At 40.0% G+C, this 10,515-nt stretch overlaps 1 long non-coding RNA gene across 1 annotated transcript; it reads right to left on the bottom strand.

Moving 5' to 3' along the window:
- Nucleotides 1-2,630: 2,630 nt before the first annotated feature.
- Nucleotides 2,631-10,002, bottom strand: LOC132374155 (uncharacterized). Its single transcript, XR_009505591.1, has 4 exons — nt 9,893-10,002; nt 9,324-9,456; nt 6,288-6,394; nt 2,631-2,712 (listed from the first exon to the last, which is right to left on the bottom strand). It is a non-coding gene; the product is annotated as an uncharacterized LOC132374155 (long non-coding RNA).
- Between the last annotated feature and the right edge of the window lie 513 nt (nt 10,003-10,515).

The following is a 10,515-nucleotide window of genomic DNA, read 5'->3' as shown; positions in this document are numbered from 1 at the left end:
TTTTTTAAAAATTTATTTTGTTTTCTCCATTGTGATTCTTTTAATGTCTATATAATCTACAGTGATACGGCCTGTTAAAATCATGATATTGGTAATTTATGTTCTCTCTCTTCTTTTCTTCTTGATCAGTTTTGCTAAGGGTTTGTCAATTTATTCATCTTTTCAAAGAATCAACTTTTGGCTTTGTTACCTTTCCCCATTTTATTTCTGCTGTCTATTTCTTTGCTTTCTATGCTAACCTGTATCATTTCCTTTCTTTTACTTTCTTTAAGTTTAATTTGCTAATCTATAGTTTATTAAGTGGAATTTTAAATATTTTTTCTACTCTTTCTCCTCTTCTCACATATGTATTTAAAGCTACAAATTTGCCTCCAAAACTGGTTGAGCTGCATCCCACACATTTTGATATGTCATATCTCATTTTTTGTTCGGTTCAAAATATTTTATATTTTCCACTTAATTACTTCTTAAACTCATAGGTTATGTAGAAGTGGGTTGTTTAATTTCCAAGCATTTCATTTTCTAGTTATTTTTCTATTATTGATTTCTACTTTGATTCCACTGAGTTGAAAAACAGACTCCTTTAAAATTTGTTGAGGTTTGCTTATTGGTCTAGCACATGGTCTATTTTGGTAAATGTTCCACATATACATTAAAAAAGATCTGTATTCAGTAAGTATGGAGTGTAGAATTCTAGATATGTTCAATTAGTCATGTTAGTAAGAAATCAGTTCTTCAGAGAAAAAAATGAAGTACTTTCCAAAGTTTAAGGGGTAAGAGAACCACATTTACTAAGTGCTCACTCCTGGAATTTTGACATTTAACCCCTCAGCAAAGAATTATGAGTATCTGTCTCACTTCCATCTGACTACTCAGCATCTCTATCTGGATGTGTAAGGAGTATTTCAAATTAATATGCCCTGAAAGGAACTCCTGATTTCCCCCTTCAAATCTGTTCCTTTTTCCATCCCTTCATCTCAGTAAGTGCACCCCAGTGCTCATGCTGAAAATATTAGAAGTTGCCCCCCATTTCTCTCTTTTCCTCATACTCACATATTTTTCACCCGGAGGTTCTGTTCCCTCTATTTTAAAATATGTCCTAATCTGACTGCTTCTTACATCCCCCCCTACTACTTCTCTGGTCTAAGACCCTGCCATTTCTTTCAAGGGTATTACTGTAGTAACTTCCTAATGGATCTGTCTGGTTTTCCTTTTTTTCCCTCCTCTCCCTTCTCCATCTCGAGACCCTGCCATCTCCTGCAACAGGGCACACAGATTTTGTCTCTCTCATAACAATTAGAGTCATTAAAAAAAAGCAGATCAAATCATTTCCTTATTAAGAAACAAGCAAAATTCAAAGGCTTTCTCTCATACTTAGAATATATTATAAAATCCTTACTATGATCTATGAGGCCCTTGGTGATCTGGCCCTGCCCCCTCTTGAATCTCATTTCCTACCACTCTCCCCCTTGCCCACTGCTCCAGCTACAACCGCCCTCTCATTATGATTGGAAAGCGTCTAGTTCATTCTTGCCTCGGCGTCCTAGAACATGCTGATCCCTCTGCCTAGAAAGCTCTTCTTCCAGATCTTTACACAACCCACTCTTTCCTTTCATCTTGATTCACACGTCACCTCCTCAGAGAGGCGGTCATGACCACCCTATTTAATACCCCATCTTACCTCCACTGTGCTATCACTTGTCCTCCACTTCTCCTGAATAAAATGTCTTCACAGTACTGGCCAATACCTCAAATTACTCATAAATTCATTCATTAATTGTGTTTATCTGTCTTCTGCACTGGAATATGGGTTCCACGAAGTCAGTACCCACTTGGTCTGGTTTATTGCTGAATCCCAACCAGGTAAACCAGTGCCTGGAACACAGAAAACACTCAGTGAGTATCTCTTGGTTGGATGGATGTATAGATGGATGCAGAGTGGATGAATGTTTAACTGAACAAAAATAATTGTTTTACATCCATTTATATGAACGAATTAAGTTCATCCTTTCTAGGCAGTACTAGGTTGTTTTCATTTTAATTAGAAGGTTGGTTTATACATTATGAAAGGTTAAGCTTCTCAAAATAATCTGTGGATTCTAATGTCACTAATTTGGGTTGGAGCTGTCACCAGTTAGTTGGAGTTGGTTTTCTTTGAGAATGCAGAAACTCCATGCACAGACACAGGGCATTGCACAACCATAAAGAATCACTTCATGCAGTAACTTTATACTGTGGTCATTCGTTGAAAATTTGCTAGTCAAGCTGAGGATCAGGTCCCTACTCTGACTTGCATTCTAAACATCTGTTCTCAGCAATGTCAGGATAGGTTATGCTGATGGTTCTCAAACTTTGCTTCTAACAATTGCTGGTGTTAGAGGTAGACCTAGGAAATGCCTAAGAAATGACTACCTCTAAAACGCTACATTGGTGGTCTTCTTCCAACACAGAGGATTAAATGATACTGCTAAATAGACTTTTCTTAACTGCTGTGCTGTGCATTCCCCTCTCCCAGAATTTCCTTTTAAAATCTGTGGTGCTGCCTATCTTACTAACAGATTCAATAGTAGCAAAGGAATTTGCTGGAAGAACTCTGAAGTGACCAGGCACATGCATTTTGACTACCTGATGTTTCTGAGGATGTTTGTTCAGGTCCTGGGAAGGCAGCCGTGAATAAGATCAAGTCCCTGCCCTTGCAGAGATGGCTTCAATCTTGTTTGAGAAAAAGTTTAAAAAAGAAGATAATATTTAGGGTTGAGTTGTTAAATCTCATATCCTTACACAGCCATAGTTTTAGCTAGAAAAATTGTTCCTAGGTCATGTGCTGGAGAAAACGATATCAGTGTTTCCTGGGGTTCTCCAGAGAGAACATAACTTCCAGATGTTCTTTCGCTGAGCGTGTTGGGGAGCACTCATGTTAGAAAAGGGGGTCCCCTAAGCCCTGGGCTCCATTCTGAGCCTGGTGGTTGGGATCCATGATGTCTACCCTGCTGTGGATATTTTAGCTACAAATTCCACCAACCCCCTGTTGCATATATTTGTTTACTCAGCCTGTAATAAATAGCTTCATATACAGAGATTCCATCTGAACACAAACAGTCCCAGTCTTTAGAAGACTCTCCAGCAAAGCTCTGCAAGTGCGTGTGTATTTCAGGGTAATCATCTCCAGGCAACCCCGGTCGGTCATAGAAGTTGTCATTGCTGTCATCTTCCTGTGAAATTCTTCATCCTTTTGAATGCTCATAAATGGGCATTTTCATGCAGAATACATCATTTTGAATTGAATTTCAGTAACTCCTCCAGTGGCCGCCTGCCAGCCTGACAATGTCCGTCCTTGTGAAACTAGCCTCATGAGTGTGTTTGGAAGCACACTGGCTTTGGTTTTAGCAACAGACGAGGCTGAGTCCAGAAAATATTTTGTGATATTTATTTTTATAGCATGAATGAGCAAAACATTCAAGAAAGTGCTGATGGGTCTCTAATTCTCAAACTCCAGCTTAGAAAATAGAAATTTGAATTTCCTATTCCACCTCCCAACCCCACCCCATTCTCCCTTTTTTTCCAGTGGGGGCTGATCTTGCTGGCTTTGGCAGAAGCAGGGATGTGTTGAAATGTTGTAAATTACAGTTAATGTGATATGATTCTGTTTATCCTTGTCCAACACTGTTGAACCTACCAATTTTTCCCTTCTTGGCTTCCCATGAATTAAGGCAACAAGAGAATAGCCAGTTGGAAGACTGGACAATTTTCTTTTTCAGTCAGAGTAAAAGACAGGCACAGCTGATGAATGCTGGCCCTAAAGAAAAGGTTTTGTGCTTTGACAAGACGTTCAGAAAAAGCCCAAGATAATGCCCTTCTTACTTCTGAAGAAAAAAAAGATTATGTTCTGGGGTGTAAGTAATAGAAAGCCTGATTCAGTGGCCTAAAGGAGATTCACACCAACAAAGTTTAAATGGAAAATGTCAAGAACTTCATAACTAAGAACTGAATATTAAAGAGACAGCTGCCACCTTTCGGTTTCTCATTCTGAACTGGAAAGGTCGCCTCAAGCAGATAAGTCTCTGAGAGGGTCTTATTGTCCTGTCCTGACTCATTTAAGAGCACCGTATCTTCACAGGCAAGCCTCTTGGACACAAGGGACTCAGGCACTCTGGCTGTCACGGTGCAAAATGACCAGGGCAACTAAGTTGTTCACTGGATTTGTTGGGAAAATGTGGCATCTGTCAGACTTCTATTAGAAGTCAAAAAATCAACAGGGTTTTGTCTTCACGTAAGTCGAAGTTTTACGAAGAGGATGTATCAGGGCTGTGGAGTTCTTTTAGGAGGAATTTTTAAAATCTACACATGTGGTTAGAACGAATAATCATGAATAATTGGAAAAAAAGGTCCAAATTGATCATTTTCTGATCTGGTTTGCTTTGAATATTGCATAACCCAATTTAGGTTTGGTTAGATGAACAAGAGCGCATAGCAATGGCTTTAAAGAACAGTGGAGAGCAGTTTAAGGAAAAATCCATTTTATCCCACAGTTAACTATTGGATTTTTAAAAAATGCATAAAGGGTGATCAGGAAAGCGTGATGTGAACTTAAGAAAGAGGTTGATGATGAACACTTCAGAGTTTTTTAAAACAGAGACAGATGATGTCTTGTGTGTGTGGAGAGAGATATGACCCCTCGACAATTTCCCTGTACCCTACATGCAAACTTTCAGTGATGAACCTGATAACTCAGATTCTTTACATTTGTCTAGCACATTGCACATTTGTATATATTCATTTAACAGTCAGAGAACTTAAACGATTTGCCAGATACTATTCTAAGCACTTTGCAAATATCAATCCAGCTAAACCCTCATGACTAGCCCATGAGTTAGACCCTCATATTTTTTCCTTTTCACATGGGGAACTAGAAGCATCTGGAGGTGAGACAACTTCGTTCATCCATTTAACTTTTCACTGACTCACCACACACTTATATCAAGCCCTTATTAAGTACAGACACTGTCCCAGAAGCTGGAGGCACAAGAGGACTGTGCCTAGTCCCCACCTTCAAGGCGTTTTTGGAATGGTCGAGAAGACAGACATCTAAATAAGAACCCACAATAGAAAATGGTAAGTAGAGTGATAAAACTACGTATAAATAGCCCTCTCTCACACAGCATTATCTCATTTCACTCAGACACCAATCCTGTGGTGTATTCATTTCTTCAGCTAATACCCACTGAGTGTCAATCCTAGGAGAGGTACAGTGCCCACTGTTATGAGATTAGATTCAATGAGGCTGACATTCATTAAAACTATCACAAAATATGGGTGAGATGGTGCAACTATGGTAAGCGGTTTTAAAAAGTGACACAGAGCTAGAGGAGTGAACAGTGAGGGGATCTGACCTCATCGAGGAAGTCAGGAGAGGCTTCTCGAGGATGTAGCCCCATGAGGATGAAGCAGAATTAAGCGGGTAAGATAGGGAAAGTACTCCAGCAAAAGGCAGCAGGATGGTGTGTGGAGAATTGGATGAACTCACTGAAAGGAAGTCAGGAGAATGCAGTGTGATATGAGCAAGGAGAGGTCAGACCCAGAAGGTCCTTACAGACCATGTGGGGAGGAAGGCCATCCTCACCATGACACTGAGAAGCTACCGGAGTGTGCAGCACCTGGTGGGTCATGGTGCTGATTGGCATTTCTTAAGATGACTTGGGCTGCTTTGTAGGGAATACATTATAATGGGCCCAAAGGTGGAAGGTGAAAGAGTAGATTTCCAGGAGGGAGATACTAGAGGGGTGGCTGTGGAGATACACAGAAAGGCAATGATCAAGAGCTACTTCAGGGGTTAAGCTGACAGAATTGCATGTGGTGGATATGGGAATGGTTCAAGGGTGCCCCCTTTTACAGATGGAAAAACAATGGTCAGAGAGAGGTTGAGTAACTCTCCCAAGGACTCACGGCTGGTAGGAGAAGCCGTCTTCCTTAGAGCACTTTGAGTGCTCAGCCAGCACTTTTACCCTCTGTTTTAGGAGAACAAAGAAGGAACCAGAAACCTTGGTTGAGGAAACTGAACGTAATTCTAAGAAGGAAAGAAAATTTGATCTGGGTTTTGCAGAATGTGTGGGGCACAGGAAATAGTGACATTTTGGACAGAGGAAGTTGTATAAGAGTGAGCAAGATAAGAGGACTTTGCCGGGTGAAGGAAACTCTATATCTTGATTGTACTTGTAGTTAAAACAGTTCATACATTCATCAAAACTCACCAAATTGCATTTAAAATGGGTCCATTTTAATGAGCATACCTGGTGCCCAGATCTTAATCTCTAGTACCTTTGCCCACCAAAAAGAACTAGGGCTTCTCAAAGAAATGGTTCCTTCTGGGGCTGGAGCAGGTTTGTACAAGATGAGCCTGGAACATTTTGTTGGGCCAGAAAAAAAAGAAGAAAATATTAATAAGAAATGTAAACATGAATAAAGAAAAGAATAATAATTTTACAAAAAGACAAGCATATCACAAGGAAATGATAGCCAACTCGAAGGGGCTCCCATTGGCCAGATCTGGGAAAATTGGGGTACCAAAAAGACAGTAAGAAATTATAAATCATTGAGGAAAAACAAGAAATTATGAGTTTATACTAATAATAAATACCTAAATGGGGGAGGAGTGGAGATCTTCCTTCTTCTATAAAAGAAGGCTGAATGTGGACTGGTAAATGTGGAGGGAGTGCTACACACTTGGAAAACTATCATTTTGGAAAATTATCATTTTGCATCCACCATAATAAATGGTGGACAATATTATTAATAATAATATAAATATTAATATAAAATATGATACAGTATTATAAAACATTATAATATGTTCTAAATCCCAGCTAAATCCATGGGGATAGTTTAATGAGGAGCAGGATATTTGAATGATCTCAGAGAATGATCCCATAAATTGCCTATTAGTTGCAGGGGACAAAGTAGTAACTAAACAGTGGAGAAACTGGGTAACACTTTGGGTGATTAACATCAGCATCACCAATGGGGAGGATGGCCATTGTATGTCTCCAGATGTAATATTCATATCCGTACTTCCAGTTGTTGAATTGAAATAGGATGAAAGCAAAGGATACCAAGAGGTAAGTCTCAGATGAAGAGGGATAAAATGGCCAGTGGATTTATAAAAAAAAAAAAACTCACCCTATCAATCAGGAAAATGGAATCAAAGCAAAGCAGTATTGATTTTATCAGACTGATATTATTTAAATGATCAATGCTTTGCCAAGGGCATTAGAGAAGTAGAAACTTTCATACTGTTTGCATGCATATGTAAACTTGCTACATATTTTTAGGGGTTAATTTAGTGTTATTTATCTATGTTAAATATCCTTACCTTTAGACTGAGCAATCTCAGATCTAGGACTTGATCCTAGAATACTCCACTAATCATATGCAGAAGAATATTTGTTCCAGTGATGCTTAGGATAGAAAGCAATTAACAACTGCTTATCTTAACAACTGGTTATCTTTTTCTGCATATCAAATTACTGTAAATGTAGCAGCTTATTTCTGCGGATCTGGAATCGAGGCACAGCTTAGCTGGGCCCTCTGTTTCAGGGTCTCTCATGAGCTGCAGTTAAGGTGTTGGCCAAGACTGGAGGCTCATCTGAGACTCTCCAGTGGAGAAGGATCCACTTCCAAACTCACATGGTTATTGTCAGGATTCCATTAATTGTGGGCTGTTGGTCAGACGCTGCCCTTAGTTCTTTGACACGTGAGCCTTTCTATAAACCAGCCAGAGACAGAATCTGCTAGCAAGAGGCAAGTCACACTCTCTTGAAGCTAATCACAGAAGTGACATCTCATCCCCTTTGCTTTATTCTTTTGATTAGAAGCGAATCATAAGCCAGCCCACGATGAAGGGGAGGCAATTACACAGGGGCACAAATACCAGGAGGTAGAGATCACTGGGGACCATCTTAGAGCCAGCCAGCCATGGTGACCCAAATGTATAATTTATGGTATCACCACACATGGGAAACATCTCAGCAGTTAATAAAGAAAGATGTGGATATGTGTGTGTGCACGGACTTGGAGCCATTTCTCAAACCTATTGTTAAGTGAATAAAGCAAACAAGGTTATTCTGCAAACAAATGTGACACCATTTGTATAGTAATAGAATATTTTTCCAAAATGAAACATGTTTATGTCTATATATATATATGCATTCAAATACAAAGGAAAAGACTTGGGAAGAGACACATCCAACCCATTGATGGTCGTTACCACTGGAAAGAGATGTGGGTTCAGGGTGGAGGTGGAGAATAAAGATAACTTTCTATTTTATTCATCATACTTATCCTTTTTTTTTTTTTTTTTACAGTGGGAATATATTTGTGTATTGTACATTTGTTTTTAAAATAGGACTTGAACTGGGAAACCAGGGCTGTGTCCAAGAGTGTTAGCTTTGAAAGTGTAGCATGTTATCCATAAATATGTCCCCACAGTGCCTTCTCATTGTCCACATTTTAAAGGTTTGCTTGGTTTTCCATCCCAATTTTTTCTCAAATGTTTGTGACTATGCTTGGAACAAGGAGGCTGTAAGCGCTCTGTTGTCCCAGACCCAGGAGCTGCTGTGGAAACACACAAGTAGGGCTGCAGGGAGCTGGCAGCTGGATCCTATCGAATGTTCATCTTTCTCAGACACAAAAGAAGAACCACAGTAGCCACCCAGAGTGGAGCCTGGTGCTGCAGGGCACTTCTGGGAGGCCACAGCAAGGGATGTGGGACAAATAGGCCCTTTTGTAGTGTGTCTTTTTGTTGGTTGCATGACCCACTTTATAATCAAAAGATGAACCCAGGCTCTCGTGGCTGGAGGTGCAGTTCAAGATCCACCGCTTGCTGGTGACGTTGGGCCAGCTGCCTCATCGCTCTGTACCCCAGTGGCCTCATCTATAAAATGGTGGTGGTGATCATGGTTTAAATGAGCTGATACATCTGAGGCACTTGGCTTAGCGCCCAGAACATATTAAGCACTCCAGGAGGTGAGCAGCTACTGCCGTTGTTGATGTTCTTTAGTGTTATCCACAAAAGTTGGCATTTACTAAACCCTTACCAGTTTCCTGATCCTGGCTCTGTGATAAGGGCTTTAGATACATGATCTCATTGAATTTGCTCAACCTTCCAGAGTGGAAGCTACTCTTAATCTTCCCATTTCACGGACGGGAACTCTGAGGCTCAGAGAAGTTAAGTTAGCTCTCCAAGTTCATAAACTGGGAAGCGATGGTGCTGAGATTTGAACTCAGGTTTGTTTGTCTCTGAAGCTTACACACTTAACAACAATACTCACTTGCTTCCTGGGCCTTAACACCACGTTATTTTGCTCTCAGGCTGTGAGGAAAGTGCCATCAGGCTTTAGAGGACTTGGCAATGGACCAGAGCACCCAGGAGAGGACCAGACCGTAGTCTCTGCTGTAAAGACACTGCAAAAATGGATGAATAAACAGTCAGTGTGGGAAAGTGTCTGCAACTTCCTCAGAAACCACCAACCAAGGAGACCAAAAAATAAATAGGTGAAGATAAATTGGATTTGACATATATTTAACATGCTTGATGTGCATGATATATAAATTCTTGTACTCAACAGAGTACCCCCATTCTTGTCACACGCATGGAATATTTACAAAAATTAACCAAGATTTCACTTTTATCTGTTGGTGGACCTAGAGGCACTGCCACAAAAGTACAAGACTTCTGGGAGAACCATTTAAAAAGAACTTTCTAGAAAGTCTGTTGCCTTAATTCCATGTGAGCCCCCAGACATGTTCACATACACATGCCTCATTTCATTTGAATGAATAAAGAAAATACCGTCTTCATTTTACCTGTGAGGCAACCAAGAGTCAGACAATAACCTACCAAAGGTGCATCATTTGTAAAGCATGGAGCTGAGAAGGAAACCAGAGGGGCTTTCTTGTTCTCAGGCACAGCAACTTCTGCCCTCCAAGGTGCTATGCCTGTTCAGGACTCCGAGGTTCAATGAGAGTTTCATGGAAAAAAAGTTTCTTGAGGTAAGTTTTCCAGATACCCTTCTTTTCTTCCAACTTGTTTTCTGAAATAAAGCTTCAGACTAAGGATGAAAGCCTGAAAATCAGAAAGACAGACAATGACAAGGGTTGGCAGGCATATGCAGAAATTGAAACCTTTTTACATTGTTGGTGGTAATGGTGCAGCCATTTTGGGAAACAGTTTGGCAGTTCCTCAAAATGTTAGTTACCATATGACCCAGAAATTCCACTCCTAGGTACCCAAGAGAAATGAAAACACACAACTGTGCAAACACTTGTACATGAATGTTCACAGTAGCATTATTCATAATAGTCAAAAAAAGAAACAACCCAAATGTCCAACAACTGATAAATGGATAAACAAAAGGAGGTATATCCATACGATGGATAAAAAGGAATGAAGTACTGATACATGCTACAAAATAGATGAACTTGAAAGTACTATGCTAAGTAAAAGAAGCCAGTCATAAAAGG

The sequence above is a fragment of the Balaenoptera ricei genome, chromosome 11 (genome assembly GCF_028023285.1).
Source record: "Balaenoptera ricei isolate mBalRic1 chromosome 11, mBalRic1.hap2, whole genome shotgun sequence".
In the NCBI taxonomy this organism is placed as follows: domain Eukaryota; kingdom Metazoa; phylum Chordata; class Mammalia; order Artiodactyla; family Balaenopteridae; genus Balaenoptera; species Balaenoptera ricei.
The sequence above is the reverse complement of the archived record's forward strand: the minus strand, read 5'-3'. Positions and strand labels throughout refer to the sequence as shown.